The following is a 14,481-nucleotide window of genomic DNA, read 5'->3' as shown; positions in this document are numbered from 1 at the left end:
CCTGGATCTCATCTTCCTGATTCTCCCAGATACTGATTACAGGAATGTGCACAGTGCCGATTATCCAGTCAGTCTCCTCCCAGTTGTTCAGTTTTTGAATTGATTTTCACACTGGGTTTCAATGTGAAGAAAGCAGAGCTGTGATAAGCTTATATTGTTCAGCAGATGGACTGCAAGAAGGTGCATAACAGGCTGATGATAACAGTGCTCTTTGGACACAGTGAGCTCCAGTGAAGGATTGGCACCATTCATGTGTCGCTCATTTAGTCTCGTGACAAATCTCGTGCCGGAAATGACAAGAAAACTTACGGAATTTGCTCCATGTTTTGGTTTCAAAAGAGCCAAATACAAGGTAAGAAAGTACATCTCGCTCGAGTGGGTTACAAAATGGTAGAATGACCCGTGCTGTTGGGAAACATAAAGTTATAGAAAGTCACAGCACAAAGAGGCCATTAGGCCGGGCGTGCTGCTTTCAAAGAGCAGGAGTGATTGGTTGATCCATCAGGAGTGATATTTGTGCCAATGCTAACAGTAGGCTGTAGAATTGAAACTTCTCCCACCCATATTTTGCCTCACACCAACATTTCTATAGTCAGTGTTTTGCCCTTTTCTTTTCCACCCTCACTTCACTTGAAGTGAACCAAGTGTGATGTTTTCCAGCTCTCAGGCGAAACTTGAACTCCCACTCCTCTGATTTTGGTGGAGCTTTCAAACGTTTCTAATTAATGAACAATGAACACTCGTTCGAGCGAACTCAATAACTTGACATTCCCTGATCGGGAATCGATCCCAGGCCACGGCGGTGAGAGCACAGAATCCTGACCACTAGACCACCAGGGACGCTGCACCAGCATTGTTTCGATCTGGCTTATCTACGCTGCTTTTGTCTATTGTTTTTCAGTTCAGATCTCTTTCACCACAAAACTGCCTGTTTTGGTTCAACACAAACGACTTCGTCAGCCAATGAAAACAACGGTTGCTGTTTGCTGGAACGTGAAATCGACAGTGAGGTGAAATAGCCCCACAAGCTGCTCATGTGTAACTTTCAATTTCCAAAACCCTCCACCCTATTCGCTGTTGGTCGAATGAAAGCGCCACTGGACATCAGAGAAACTACCAATAAAGCTGGACAGGTGGATTATGGAGGCTACTTTTGACTTTATTTTTCATTCCCGATTTCTTTCACCAGAGTCAACTTTCTCCGGCCAAATGGTCTGTTTCGGTTTGAATACAAGCCACTTCACTAATGAGAAGAACAATTGCTGTTAGCTGGAACATGAAATCGATACTTTCCTCCTTTAAGACAGTTCTTAAAGCCCCCGCCTTTGACCGAGCTTTTAATCTTCTGATCGAATATGTAGCTCAGTGTCACACTTTCTTATATAATGATCCTGGGGAACGCCTTGTGACGTTTCATTAGGTTAAATGCGCTTTATAAAGACAGGTTGTTATTGTAGGATATATATAGAATGAGCCAGTCTTCTGTTTTGTCTTTCACGCTGATACTTTTCTCTGTGACATTTTAACATGAATTCACACAACTCATGTGAATCAAGCTTGCGACGTCAAAAACGTTTTCACCCCCTCAGGGAACTGAATCACATTGAGAATCACAGAGGAGCAGACCCAGAGAGATATACACCGAGAGTGACAGAAGCCTAAGGAGAGGCACACACCAAGAAAACAAGAATGTCACCAACTTGGCTCAGTGTATGTTCCATTTCCGAAAGCAAATTTCCTGAATGCTGACAAATGAATGGAAATCAGAAAGTAAGGACGTATTTGGATGGGTTTCTTTCTAATTAAATGATAATTAATTTGGTTAAAATCAAAAATGGTGAAAACTTTAGTCAGCAGGATTCCAACCCAATTTACAACAAACGTAAATTGTCGAACTTTCGCTCACACTCATCTAAACAAGCTTGAATAATGCTCTTGTCAGGTTTCAACCCGCAGTTCTGTCACATGTGAAGTGAATATGACCCCACTCACCTCTATAAACCCTGCGCTGTAAAGAGCCCAATGGAGCTGTCTGGAATGTTAAACGGTGACGTCATGCAGCAGCACTTTGGGTCTTTGTTTTGAAGAAATGGAATTCGTCTGTTCTCATTAGGAATGCTGGAGACAGACTGATCAACAATGTCATCATCAAATGGCACAGCACAGTAAGAGGATCTTCCACCCATCGTGTCTACTTCAGTTTTGTACAAAGAGCTTTATAATTAATGACAATTTCCTTCTCTTTCTCCTTAGCCCTGCACAATTACTATTTGGAAACTCGTTTTTAAGAAAACCAATATTGAAATCTTCAGCTGGTTCCTCACCTGAGCAAATACGTCAGCCTTGCTCCAGGGAATGACTTTTTCAGTGCTTTACTTTGGTCAGAAGTTCAAGGCAACATAATTTGCAGCTAAACCTAGATTTTTTTTTATTCATTCACGTGATGTGGGTTTCGCTGTCTGGGCCAACATTTATTGTGCATCCCTAATTGCTCTTGGAAAGGTGGTCTGCCTTCTTGAACTGTTGCAGTCCATGTTGAGTAGGTACTTCCACTGTGCTGTTAGGAAGGGAGTTCCAGGATTTTGACTCAGTGGCAGTGAAGGAACGGCGATATATTTCCAAGTCAGGATGGTGAGTGACTTGAAGGGGAATTTCCAGGTGAATTTCCATCTATCTGTTGCCCTTGTCCTTGTAATTGGTAATGGTTGTGTGTTTGGATGCTGCTGTTTAAGGAGCCTTGGTGAATTCCTGCAGTGCATCTTGTAGATGGTACACACTGCTGCTACTGTGCATCAGTGGTGAAGGGGTGAATGTGGATGTAGTGCCAGTCAACTGGATTGCTTTGCCCTGGCTGGTGTCCAGATTCTTCAGTGTTGCGGGGGCTGCACTCATCCAGGCAAGTATTACTCTCCTAACTTGTGCCTTGTAGATGGTAGACAGGAGGTGGGTTACACGTTGCACAATTCCTAAGCTCTGACCTGCTCTTCTAGCCACAGTGTTTATATGGCTAGTCCTGTTCAGTTCCTGGTCAATGGGAACCCCCAGGATGTTGATAGTGACGGTTTCAGTGATAGTAATGTCATTGAACATCAAGCGGCGATGGTTGGATTCTCTTGTGTTGGAGATGGTCATTGCCTGACACTTGTGGGGTGTGAATGTTACTTGTCAACCCAAGCCTGGATATTGTCCAGGTCTTGCTGCATTTGAATATGGACTTCTTCAGTATCTGAGGAGTCGGGTATGGTGCTGAACATTGTGCAATCATCAGCTAACTTCTGACCTTATGATGGATGGAAGCTCATTGCTGAAGATGGTTGGGCCGAGGACACTACCCTAAGGAACTCCTGCAGTGATGTCCTGGAGCTAAGATGACTGACCTCCAACAACCACAACCATCTTCCTTTGTGCTAGGTATGACTCCAACAAGCAGACAGTTTCCCACTCATTCCCATTGACTCCAGTTGTGCTCGGGCTCCTTGATGCCACACTTGGTCAAATGCTGACTTGATGTCAAGGGCAGTCACTCTCACCTCATCTCGGGAGTTCAGCTATTTTGTTTATATTTGAACCAAGGCTGTAATGATGTCAAGAGCTCAGTGGCCCTTGTGGAACCCAAACTGGGCATCAGTGAGCAGGTTATTGCAAAGACTGTGCCGCTTGATAGCACTGTTGATGACCCCTTCCATTACTTTACTGATGATGGAGAGTAGACTGATGGGTGGTAATTGGCCGGGTTGGATCATTCTCACTCTTTCTTTCCCAGTTTGGTCGGAAGAACAAGGACGGTATAAATTGCAGGATTCCGGGAAAAGGTCAGGTAATGGCAGTGACAGGATGGGCAGAAAGACAGCTTTCTCCGCTGTAACCATTGCATGATTTAATATAAATAATAGTAATGGGATGCAGCTTCTGTAGTCGTGGCCGAGTGGTTAAAGCAATGGGTTAGAAAACCATTGGGGTTACCGCGCACAGGTTCGAATCCTGCTGACTACGTTTCTCATTATGTTGGATTTTATCAGCGCACAGACAGAGCTAATTATCGTTTGAATAGAGAGAAGGCGATCCAAACACACCCGTGTTCTCTTGTTTCCGTTCATTTATCAGCCTTCTGCAAATCTCCAGTCGGAAATGGAAAACAAAACGGAGCCAATTTGGTGACATGATTTCATTCTGGCATTTGTCGCTCCTTAGGCCTCTATCACTGTCGGTGTCTTACTGTCTGTGTTCCTCTGTGTGGTTCAATGTGGTTCAGTTCCCTGAGGAGGCGAACACATTTTTACGAGCACAAACTGTATTCGCATAGTGGTGCAACGTCACATTACAATGTTACAGTGAAAAATATCGGGATGAAAGAGACAAGAGTAGTTTGTCTCTTTCTGTATATGGACTACAACAACAACTTATATTTATAAAGCTTCTTTTTCCTAATGAAACATCACAAGGCGTTCCCCAAGAGCATTTTATCACAAAGTGTGTCACTGAGCCACATAATCGGTCCGATGACTAAAAGCTCGGTCAAAGGGGGAGGCTTTAAGAACTGCCTTCAAGGAGGAAAGTATCGATTATTGTTCAAGTGAACAACAATCGTTCTTCTCATTGGCTGAAGAGGACTTTTGTGTTCATCTGACACAGACCATTTGGTCAAAGAAACTTGTTCTTGGTGAAGTTTGTAAAAGTAAACTCCACGACAGTTTGGCGGCCTATAAGCAACGCCCACCAATGTTTGCTGCCTCTTGCTGTTTCTTAGCTCCGCCCAAACTGATTCGACATCTTGATCCTTCAATCTAAGATCCTCTCTCACTAATGTACCGATATCGTTCCTTATTAACAGCGCGACCCCGCCTCGTTTTCCTTTTTGCCCATTCTTCCTAAATAACGAATATCTTTGAATATTCAGATCAACGAATCACACCGCTCTTTGAAAGCAGCACACAGGGTCGAATGGCCTCTTTCTTTGCTGTAACTTTCTGTCATTTTATGTTTCCTAACACCACGGTTAAGATTAACTTTCTCATCTTCCATGTGATGCTTTGAATTCAAGACAATAGGCAAATTCAGCGAGTTTTCTTATCATTTCTAGCACAGAATTTGGAACTGGATTCGTTGAACGTCATTTAAATGGTCTCAATCGTTAGATGCAGCTCACCGATTCTAAACAGGCACTGTGAGCATCAGCCTGTTAAGTATATTCTTGCTGTGCATCTTCTGAGCTATAAGCTGATCACAGCTCCACTTTCTGCACATTGAAAGACAGTGTGAAAATAAGCACAATTTCAAATCTTAACAACGCGCATATTTGTGATTTTCTGTGTGTGTCAATGTGGTTCAGTTTCCCATTTTTACCACCCAATCATTATCCATGTTAGTTCTCTGACTTCATATCAGCAAATGAAAAAGAAAACAGCAGTTAACAGGACATTTCTCTCTTTATTTTGAGTGGAGACTGTTCAGCAACTAAACTTCTGGATGTTACAAAGCGGAGGATGATTGAAGTTTTCACATGATCTTATTCAGTAGCTGAGAATGCTCGAGGGTCTGAATGGCCAAATCCTGAACATTATTTTTTATATCATAATTCAGTGTCAATGTTGGTGAAGACAATGTTTGTGTCCAATCTGAATGTGGTAGTGAGGCCGAGTGGGATTAAGCTGGTTCAGGTTTCGATCTCTCTGCTGATTTGGGCTTTATTCCCACCGCTGCCAAACTTTCTGGTGCTTTGTTATTTGAGACGCTTCCAAAAGATTCTCTGTGCAGTGAAGCAGCAGCTGAGTTGTGCAGTGTTATATTTCAGTTGGAAGAATGAGGAGAGACAGTGTAAATCCTAGGGTGACTGGGAAAAGGTGGGGCAATGGCATGGACTGGAAGACCTACTTTCACTGGACTCCCTGTATTTATTCTATTATTTTAAACAAACAACATGCAGCCTTTACTCAGTTGCCCTGGCCGAGCGTTTGAGGCGTTTTTCCACGTGGTTCGAATCCTGCCAACTCCCCTTCTTCTCATTCCTGATTCCTGACACAAACTGTCTGCAGAATAAATTATCAGTCAAAAGAAAACCATCCAAACACCCCGGTGTTTCTGACTTCAGTTCATCTGCAAATATCCACTACATTTGGAGTCTGAAATGGAATAATAATTGGCCAAGTTGGTGACATCCTTGCTTTCTGGATGTTTGTCTCTCCTTCGGCCTCTGTCGCTCTCGGTGTGTGTTCCTGTGTGTGTGTCAATGCGGTTCAGTTCCCAGAGGGGATGGACACATAGTCACCAACACAAACTTGATTAACGTTGGTTGCGCAACTTCATATTAAAACGTCAAAGAGAAAAATTATCAGGATGAACGATGTAAGTGGAGTTTGCAATGTTTGGAAGGAGATGCAGCAAAGAAGTGGAAGATGTGAATGATGTTATTGATGATTGAGAGGAATGCATTACCAGCTTGTGGATTTTGTAGGTCGATTACCTTCCACAGTTTGAAATTCAGAATAAGCTGAGGCTCCAGGAGGAAACAACATTGATCTCCCTGATTTTCCACATAGGAATTAACGCGCGTTCATGCCCGGCTAGGTTGTGACAGAGACAGGGCGGGCAGAAGGCCCTCTTTGTCTGCTGTAACCATTCTATGACTTCATATCAATAATACAGGGTCGCGGCCAAGGTCTGTAGTCGTGGCCGAGTGGTTAAGGCGATGGATTTAAAATCCATTGGGGTTACCCCGCGCAGGTTCAAATCTTGCCGACTACGTTTTCCATTGTTTCTGATTTTAACCATTGATCTCAGAAACATTAAATGGAATCGACATTTTCACAATACCTGCAGTAGCAAAGTTTGACCAGTGGGTGGCAGTGAAACCGAGATTGCTTACATCACATGAAGCAGGCGCTGTCTCAATTATTACTGCATTTGGCACTGTCTCTGTTCATATTAAATTAGACGCCGTCTCGATTTCTATTACACTAGGACATGTCTCTGATCATATTAGAGAAGGTCATCTCTCAGTTGTTTCTCTAATTGGCTCAATCTCTGTTGTTTATGTACTGGACTAGAGCCACAATATAGTTGGCACTATCTCAGTCATGACTGCACTGAAGCAGGTCTCGGCTAAAGTTACAATAAGCCATGTCCCAGTTGGCACTGTACTAGAGCTTGTCTCTGGTTATAGGAAACTAGAACAGGTTTTTATTTGCATTTCACAAGACTCTGTCTCAGCTATTACTCCAGTGGAACTTGCCACGTGTCTATCAAACTGAACCCTATCTCTGGTAATGCTGCACTAATACATGCCTACATTCATACCACACATTTCCCTGTTTCTGTTGTTATTGTCCTTTACCTTGACTTTGTTATTGCTGGACTTGTCCATGTCTCCGTTTTTATTGATCTCGTACCTTTGCCGATATTGAATTCACCAGACACTGCGACAGTTTATATTAAAAAGAGCCCTAAATTATGTGAAGCTCCACTAGACCCTGTATCGGTTTTCTTATACTGGATCCGGTCTATGTTATTACTACACTAGGCTGGTTCGTATTACACAAGATCCTGTCTCAATTATTACTGCACTCGGCACTGCCTCACTTATCTTTCACTAGATCGCGGCCCTACTTATAACACACTCAGTCATGTCTGCACTTATATTCCACTGGACCATATTTCAGAACAATTTACACTTGACTCTGTATCAGCCTGTATCACACTCGAGCTTGTCTGTCTTTTTAATTAAAATGGATCCTGTCTTTGCAGAGACTCTGTCTCTGCTTCTATTCCACTCTCCCTTTCCCTGTTTTTACTCCACGAGATCAGATCTGTCTCTCTTACACTGGCGGCAGTCTCCGTTATTACGACTTAGACTCTCTCTAGGAAGCAATTACCCTGAGTCCTGTGCATGTAATAACTGCCCGATTTCACTTGATGTTGATCCAGGCTTTGTATCAGTAAATATTGCACTCACCCCGTCTCTGCTATTACAGCATTAGATCCTGTCTATGTTAATAAAGTACTCATCCCCGTCCCTGTTATTCGTGCACTAGGTCACGTCTTTGCCTAAGTAGCATTAGATGTCCTCTCTGTTATGACTGCATTAGTAATGTCTCTGCTTAAATTTCACTAGGCCCTGTCTCAGTAATTACCACACCAGTCTCTGTCTCTGTTGTTACCACACTATTCTATGTCTCTATAAGGTGAACGTTGAGTTAGAAATGGGCTTCTGACTTTGGCCTAAAACTAGAGGTTTCCCATTTACTGCTTGTTCTGCGCAGCTCCTGATATTCACTTTCATTACAGCCAACAGTATTACATATGATGCATTGCCTGTTCTGTGTGTCTGTGCGAAAAGAAATCATGCTGCATCATTCCACAATGTTAAAAGATTTATCTTCACCAGAATGTTTTTATTTTGTTTTTTTTTCTCTTATTCACAGTGTAACTGCAGATTGTCTAATAACGTAAATATTTATTGATAGTATATTCTGTTGTGTGGTCTTGTTTAGAAATTAATTTCATACCAACCATTTCTTTGCTAAGACGGGCACATTTGTCACCACATTCACTTAATGTCTGTCATCTCTCTACCTGAGACAGCGTCTAACACACTGATACGTATTGTTCTCTCGCTCAGATAAAAGCAAAATACTGCTGATGCTGGAAATCTGAAACAAAAACAAAAATACCTGGAAAAACTCAGCAGGTCTGACAGCATCTGTGGAGAGGAGCACAGTTAATGTTTCGATCCATATGACTCTTCATCAAAACTAAGGAAATGGAGAAATGCAATGAAATATAAGCTGGTAGAGGGGGGATGGGGCAGGTTGAGCTGGAAAGAGGGCCAGTGATAGGTGGAGGCAAAGAAGAGTTGTCATAGACAAAAGAACAAAGGGTGTTGACGGTGGTGATATTATCTAAGGAATGTGCTAAAGGGGACATTCAGGGTAGCAGGCAGGACAAGCAAGGTACAGATGGCCCTAGTGGGGGTGGGGTGGGGATTAGGGATCAAAATGGGCTAAAAGATGGAGTTGAAACAATAGATCGAAATAAATTTAAAAATAGGCGGGAAAAGAAAAATATATATTTTTTAAAATGATAAATTATTGAAAAAGGGGATTGGGGATGGAGGAGAGAGTTCGTGATCTGAAATTGTTGAACTCAATATTCGGTCCGGAAGGCTGTAAAGTGCCTAGTCGGAAGATGAGGTGCTGTTTCTCCAGTTTGCATTGAGCTTCACTGGAATAATGCATCAGGCCAACGACGGACATGGGGGCATTGTCTGCATCTGTGTGTGTGTACGTTTGCATATGTGAGTGTGTGCCTGTGTGTGTCGGTGGTGTGTGTGTGTCTCTGTGTGCCTTTGTGTGTAAATGTGTGTGTGTCTGTGTGTTGGTGTGTGTGTGTGTATGTGTTTGTGTGTCTGTGTTGTGCGTGTTTTTGTATGTGTTTGTGTGTCTGTGTGTGTGTGTTTTTGTATGTGTCCATGTGTTTGTGCTCCTGTGTGTGTGTGTGTGTGTGTGTGTGTCTTTGTGTGCTTCTCTGTCTGTATTTGAGCGTGCATTTATGTGTGTGTTTACCCGTATGTGCGTGTGTGTGTGTGTTTGTGCATGTATGGCTGTGTGCACCTGTGTGCGTCCGTGCCTTTGTATACATGTGTGTGCCTGTGTGCACGTATGTATAAATGTGGAGCTGAAAACAGCACACGGGATTCTTGATGCTGTCTCACCAAAACCCTTCTTTAAAGACCTCTTTATTCTTGCTCTCCAATCCCCTTGTAATAAAGGCCAAAATGCCATTGGGCTTCCTAATTTCTAGCTGCCCCTGCATGCTAAATTTCTACATTGCTTGTCCAAGGACATCCAGGTCTCTTTGAACATCAGCACATTCACTTTCTCACGTTTTAAAAGCTTTCTGTTGTTCTAATTTCTTCAACCAAGTAAACATATTCACACCTGCCTACATTATATTCCAACTGCCGTCTTGTTACCCACTCACATAACCTTCCGATATCTTTTTGCAGTGCTCTCCTCAAGGGTAACCTTACCAACAAATTTTATAAAGTTCTGCTATAGGTTCCAGTGAGAATTGAACTCACAACCACTGAGCTATAGAACCACTTGCTGTGCACTATGCACAGTAAGCCTCCTACTGGAACGAGGAACAGGTCAAAGTTCTGCATGGATGATATTTGATAGACCTGGAAATGTCTGAGATGGAGAACAGAGAATTAAAAGATGCGACAGGAAAACGGCAGAATTTGGTGTGTGTCAGTTGCTTTCAGTGATGAATGTCAGCCGTGTTAATGTGGTAATGATTTCACTGCTGCATGTTTACAATGACACAAATATCATTCCTGACCAATCACAACTGCTCTTTGAAAGCAGCGCGCCAGGCCGAATGGCCTCTTCCTTTGCTGTAACTGTCTATAATTTTATGTCTCCCAGCATAATTTCCCAGTCATTCTGACATTTTATAACACTCTATAAGAACGTACTTTCTTACATCCTCGCTTTTGAAGTCAAGACACTGAGCAAACTCAAAATTTTTCTTTAATTCCAGCACAGGATTTGGAACCAGACCAGTTGAGCGAAACTTTATTGGTGCCAATCCTTCACTGCAGCTCACCCCTGAAAAACAGTGGCTGTCATTGCCTGAAGATGTCATTTATGATAAAATTCTGTAGCAGAAACTTATCTCTGGTGAAAGTATCTGAAAAAGGGCAAATGCAGCGTAGATAAAGCATGTTGCAAGGGTTATAGATAGCTTTCCTCTTAATTTAGAGGTGAGGATTCGGCCCTTTCACCGTGGACTCGATTCCCGGACAGGCAATGAATGTTTATTGATCTGGTACAAACTGTTAAAGCAAGCCTGATTTACTTATTGATTGAAAACCGAAACGCTCAACAGCTCCGCCCGAATCAGTGGAGTGAGAGTTGAAGTTTCACAGCAGAGCTGCAAATGTCACACGTGGAACAGCTTCGAGAAGAAATACAGTTCCTTATGTCCAAATTTGGACTTTTTGCATTTACACATTCATTCTCTCGATGTGTTCATTGCCTTAACCACTCGACCACAAGGATTCGGTTCTGTCTGTTTAAATATTGCTCAGTGAAAATTTCAATCATCCTCCTCTTTGTAGCATACAGACACTGAGCAGCTAAATAGTCTCCACCCAAAAATGCAGAAAGAAAATTCCTCTTGAACCTTTTAAACCTGTTTTTATTTTCTCTCTACGATTTTAATATGAAGCCACAAAACTAAGGTGAATAAAGTGTGGGTGGTGAAAATGAGGAACTGAACCACATTGACGCACACAGAAGAACACACACAGACATATACATTGAGAGTGACAGAGGCCTAAGGAGAGACAAACACCGAGAAAGAAAGGATGTCACCAAACCGGGTCAGTTTTGTTCCGTTGCATCCTTGCAGATGATTGGAAATAAGAAAGTGCGGGATTTTTTGTTTGTTTCTATTCTCCCGATAATTAACCCTGTTGGCATCTGGTTAAAATCAGGAACAACAAGAACCTCGGTCAGCAAACCAACATTGGGGAAACCCCGATGGATGTCAAAAACATTGCCCTCAACTCTCATCCACGACTAACAGCACTTCCTTAGGGAAAACATGTTCATATTAAACCAGAGGCGGCTATAAAGTAAGTCTTTCGGCCCGCCGTGTCTGTGCTGGCTCTCAGGAAGAGCAACTAAACCAATTCCACACACTCGCCTTGCCTCCACACCAATTTCTATTTACATTGTCTCTCCCCATTCACCCTGTCAAGATAAAGGACCACAACCTGCCCCACTCCCCGTATTAAACTGTACTTGTCTCTTGCTCAACCAAAGGGAATTCCTAACGTGCCCGAAAGTGGGAAGCAACTGAAAATTTGGGAGCGGTAGGATTCCGACCCACTCCTCCAGTGACTGGAACCTGAATCCAGCTCTCCAGTTTGTAGAGCAAATGGAATTAGATTGTAGATATCAGCTCAGAAATAATGATGACCTGCTGGATCAGACTAAAGTTCTTTTGTCATTCGATATGAAATCAATTGCATAAATAAATAATGATTGTATCGAAAACTGTATGAGGAATCCTAGTCCAACTCTTCATGTCATTGGGTCAGGAAAAGTTCATTAGCTAAGACAAACTGTGCATGGATTCTGCAGAAACTCCTTCTTCAAGCGAGAAATGGACAATGATTGGAAGGGGGAAAACTCAGGTTTAAGTAAAGAGAGAAGGGATTTGAGACGAATTGGTTAGCTCTTTAAAAATAGCTGGCACAGATACAATGGGATGAAGGGCTTCACGTTGTAGTAAAAACAGAAAATGCTGGAAAAACTCAGCAGGTCTGACAACACCTGTGGAGAGAGAAGTAGACTTAATGCTTCGAGTTGGCATGACTCTGAAGAAGATACATACAGACTCGGAACGTTAACCCAGCTTCTCTCTCCACAGATGTTGCCAGACCTGATGAGTTTTTCCCAGCACTTTCTGTTTTTATTTCAGATTTCCAGCATCTACAATATTTTGCTTCCATCTTAGGTCCTCTTACTGCACTGTGCCATTTGATGGTGACATTGTTGATCAGTCTGTCTCCAGCATTCCTAATGAGAACAGCCGAATTCCATTTCTTCAAAACAAAGACCCAAAGTGCTGCTGCATGACGTCACCTTTTAACATTCCAGACAGCTCCATTGGGATCTTTACAGCACAGGGTCTGTGTAGGGCAGTGGGGGTCACGGTCATTTCACATGTGGCAGAGCAGCGGTTTGAAGCGGGGCAAGAGCATGATCCAAACTTGTTCATTTAAGTGTAAATGAATGTTCAATAATTTACATTTGTTGTTAAAAATGAACACATGGGTTCGAACACTGCCGCCTGAGGACTTCGCATTTAAATAGGACAAAACCATACCCAAACACACCCTTGCTTTCTTATTCATTTGTTAACATTCAGGAGGGGGGAGCGTTGGGGGGAGGGGGAGGGGCATTGTCACTGGGCTAGAAATCCAGAGATAAAAGCAAAATACTGTAGAAGCAGGAAATCTGAAGTGAAAACAGAAAATGCTGGAAAAAGTTCAGCATGTCTGGCAATATTTCTGGAGAGAGAAATAGAGTTAATGTTTCAATTCCGTGTGGCTCTTCTTCAGAGTTCTTTGAAAGCAGCACACTGGGCCGAATGTCCTCTTTCTTTGCTGTAACTTTCTATAATTTGATATTTCCAAACACCACTTCTATCACAGTCATTCTGCCATTTTATAATCCACTCTTGCGAGTGGGTTCAAAGCTCAACGACGTGCACAAGACTGGGAGGAGTCTGCGACTGTGGATAATCGGCACTGTGCACATTCCTGTAATCAGTATTTGGGAGAATCAGGAAGATGAGATCCCAGATTATCTTTACCATGTCATTTGCAAACTCATTCTTTCTAAAATCCTTGGGTTGCACATTCTCTGTCCCTGCTTTCCAGGGAAGGCTTGGGTTCATGAACTGACTGTGTCTCCATCAAGCAGCTAATTGACCTGGGAGCTAGATGGGCAGAGGGAGCTGGAGGCGAGACAGGGACAAAGGCAGAAAGAGATGCGACATGACAATGTTTAAAATTGGATGTGTCTCAGTTACTTTCAGTGGTGAATTTCTGCAGTGTGTTCCCTTGTCAGTTTCACAGGAGCTGCAGTGATGAGGTTGGTGGGTTTTGGAAATTGAGTTACACATGAGCAGCTTGTGGGGATATTTCACCTCATTGTCAATTTCATGTCCACGCTCACAGAAATCATTGTTGTCATTGACTGAAGAATTCATTCCATTTAAAATGGGAACTTGGATAAAAACAGCGTCAATAAACCAAACAGAAACCAGCTTGCCAGTTTCCCTGGTGGTCTAGTGGTCAGGATTCGGTGCTTTCGCCACCACAGCCTGGGTTTGATTCCTGGTCAGGAAATGCAAATCTATTGTTCTTGTGAAATTGTCAAACTGAGCATTAATTACTTATTGATTGAAAACATTTAGCAGCTCCAATTAGCAGAATCAGTGGGGTGACAGTTGAAGTTTCGTCTCAGAGCTGGAAATATCACACTTGGAACAGGTTGGGATGATGGTGCCAGGCAAAATATGGGAGTGAGAAGGGCAAATTTTGGTGCCTACTGTTTGTATTGACAAAAATATCACTCCTGATGGATCAACCAATCACAACTGCTCTTTAAACGCAGCACATCAGCTCATCGAGGCCGAATGTAACTTTCTATAATTTTATGTTTCCCAACAGCACGGGTGCTTCTTTCACAGTCATTCTGCCATTTTATAACCCATTCTAGTGAGATGTACTTTCTTGCCTTGTATTCGGCTCTTTTGAAACCAAAATACGGAGCAAATTCAGTGAGTTTCTTTATCATTTCCAGTACGAGATTTGTCACGAGACTAATTGAGTGACAAATTAACGGTGCCAATCCTTCACTGGAGCTCACCGCGTCCATAGAGCACTGTTATCATCAGCCTGTT

At 42.7% G+C, this 14,481-nt stretch overlaps 1 non-coding gene across 1 annotated transcript; it reads left to right on the top strand.

Annotated features, from left to right (window-relative positions):
• Positions 1-6,659: 6,659 nt before the first annotated feature.
• trnal-uaa lies at positions 6,660-6,741 on the top strand. Its single transcript has one exon. It is a non-coding gene; the product is annotated as a tRNA-Leu (tRNA).
• The last annotated feature ends 7,740 nt before the right edge of the window (positions 6,742-14,481 follow it).

This window comes from Carcharodon carcharias (genome assembly GCF_017639515.1).
Source record: "Carcharodon carcharias isolate sCarCar2 chromosome 27 unlocalized genomic scaffold, sCarCar2.pri SUPER_27_unloc_2, whole genome shotgun sequence".
Lineage (NCBI taxonomy): Eukaryota > Metazoa > Chordata > Chondrichthyes > Lamniformes > Lamnidae > Carcharodon > Carcharodon carcharias.
This window is presented reverse-complemented; position numbering and strand designations above follow the sequence as displayed.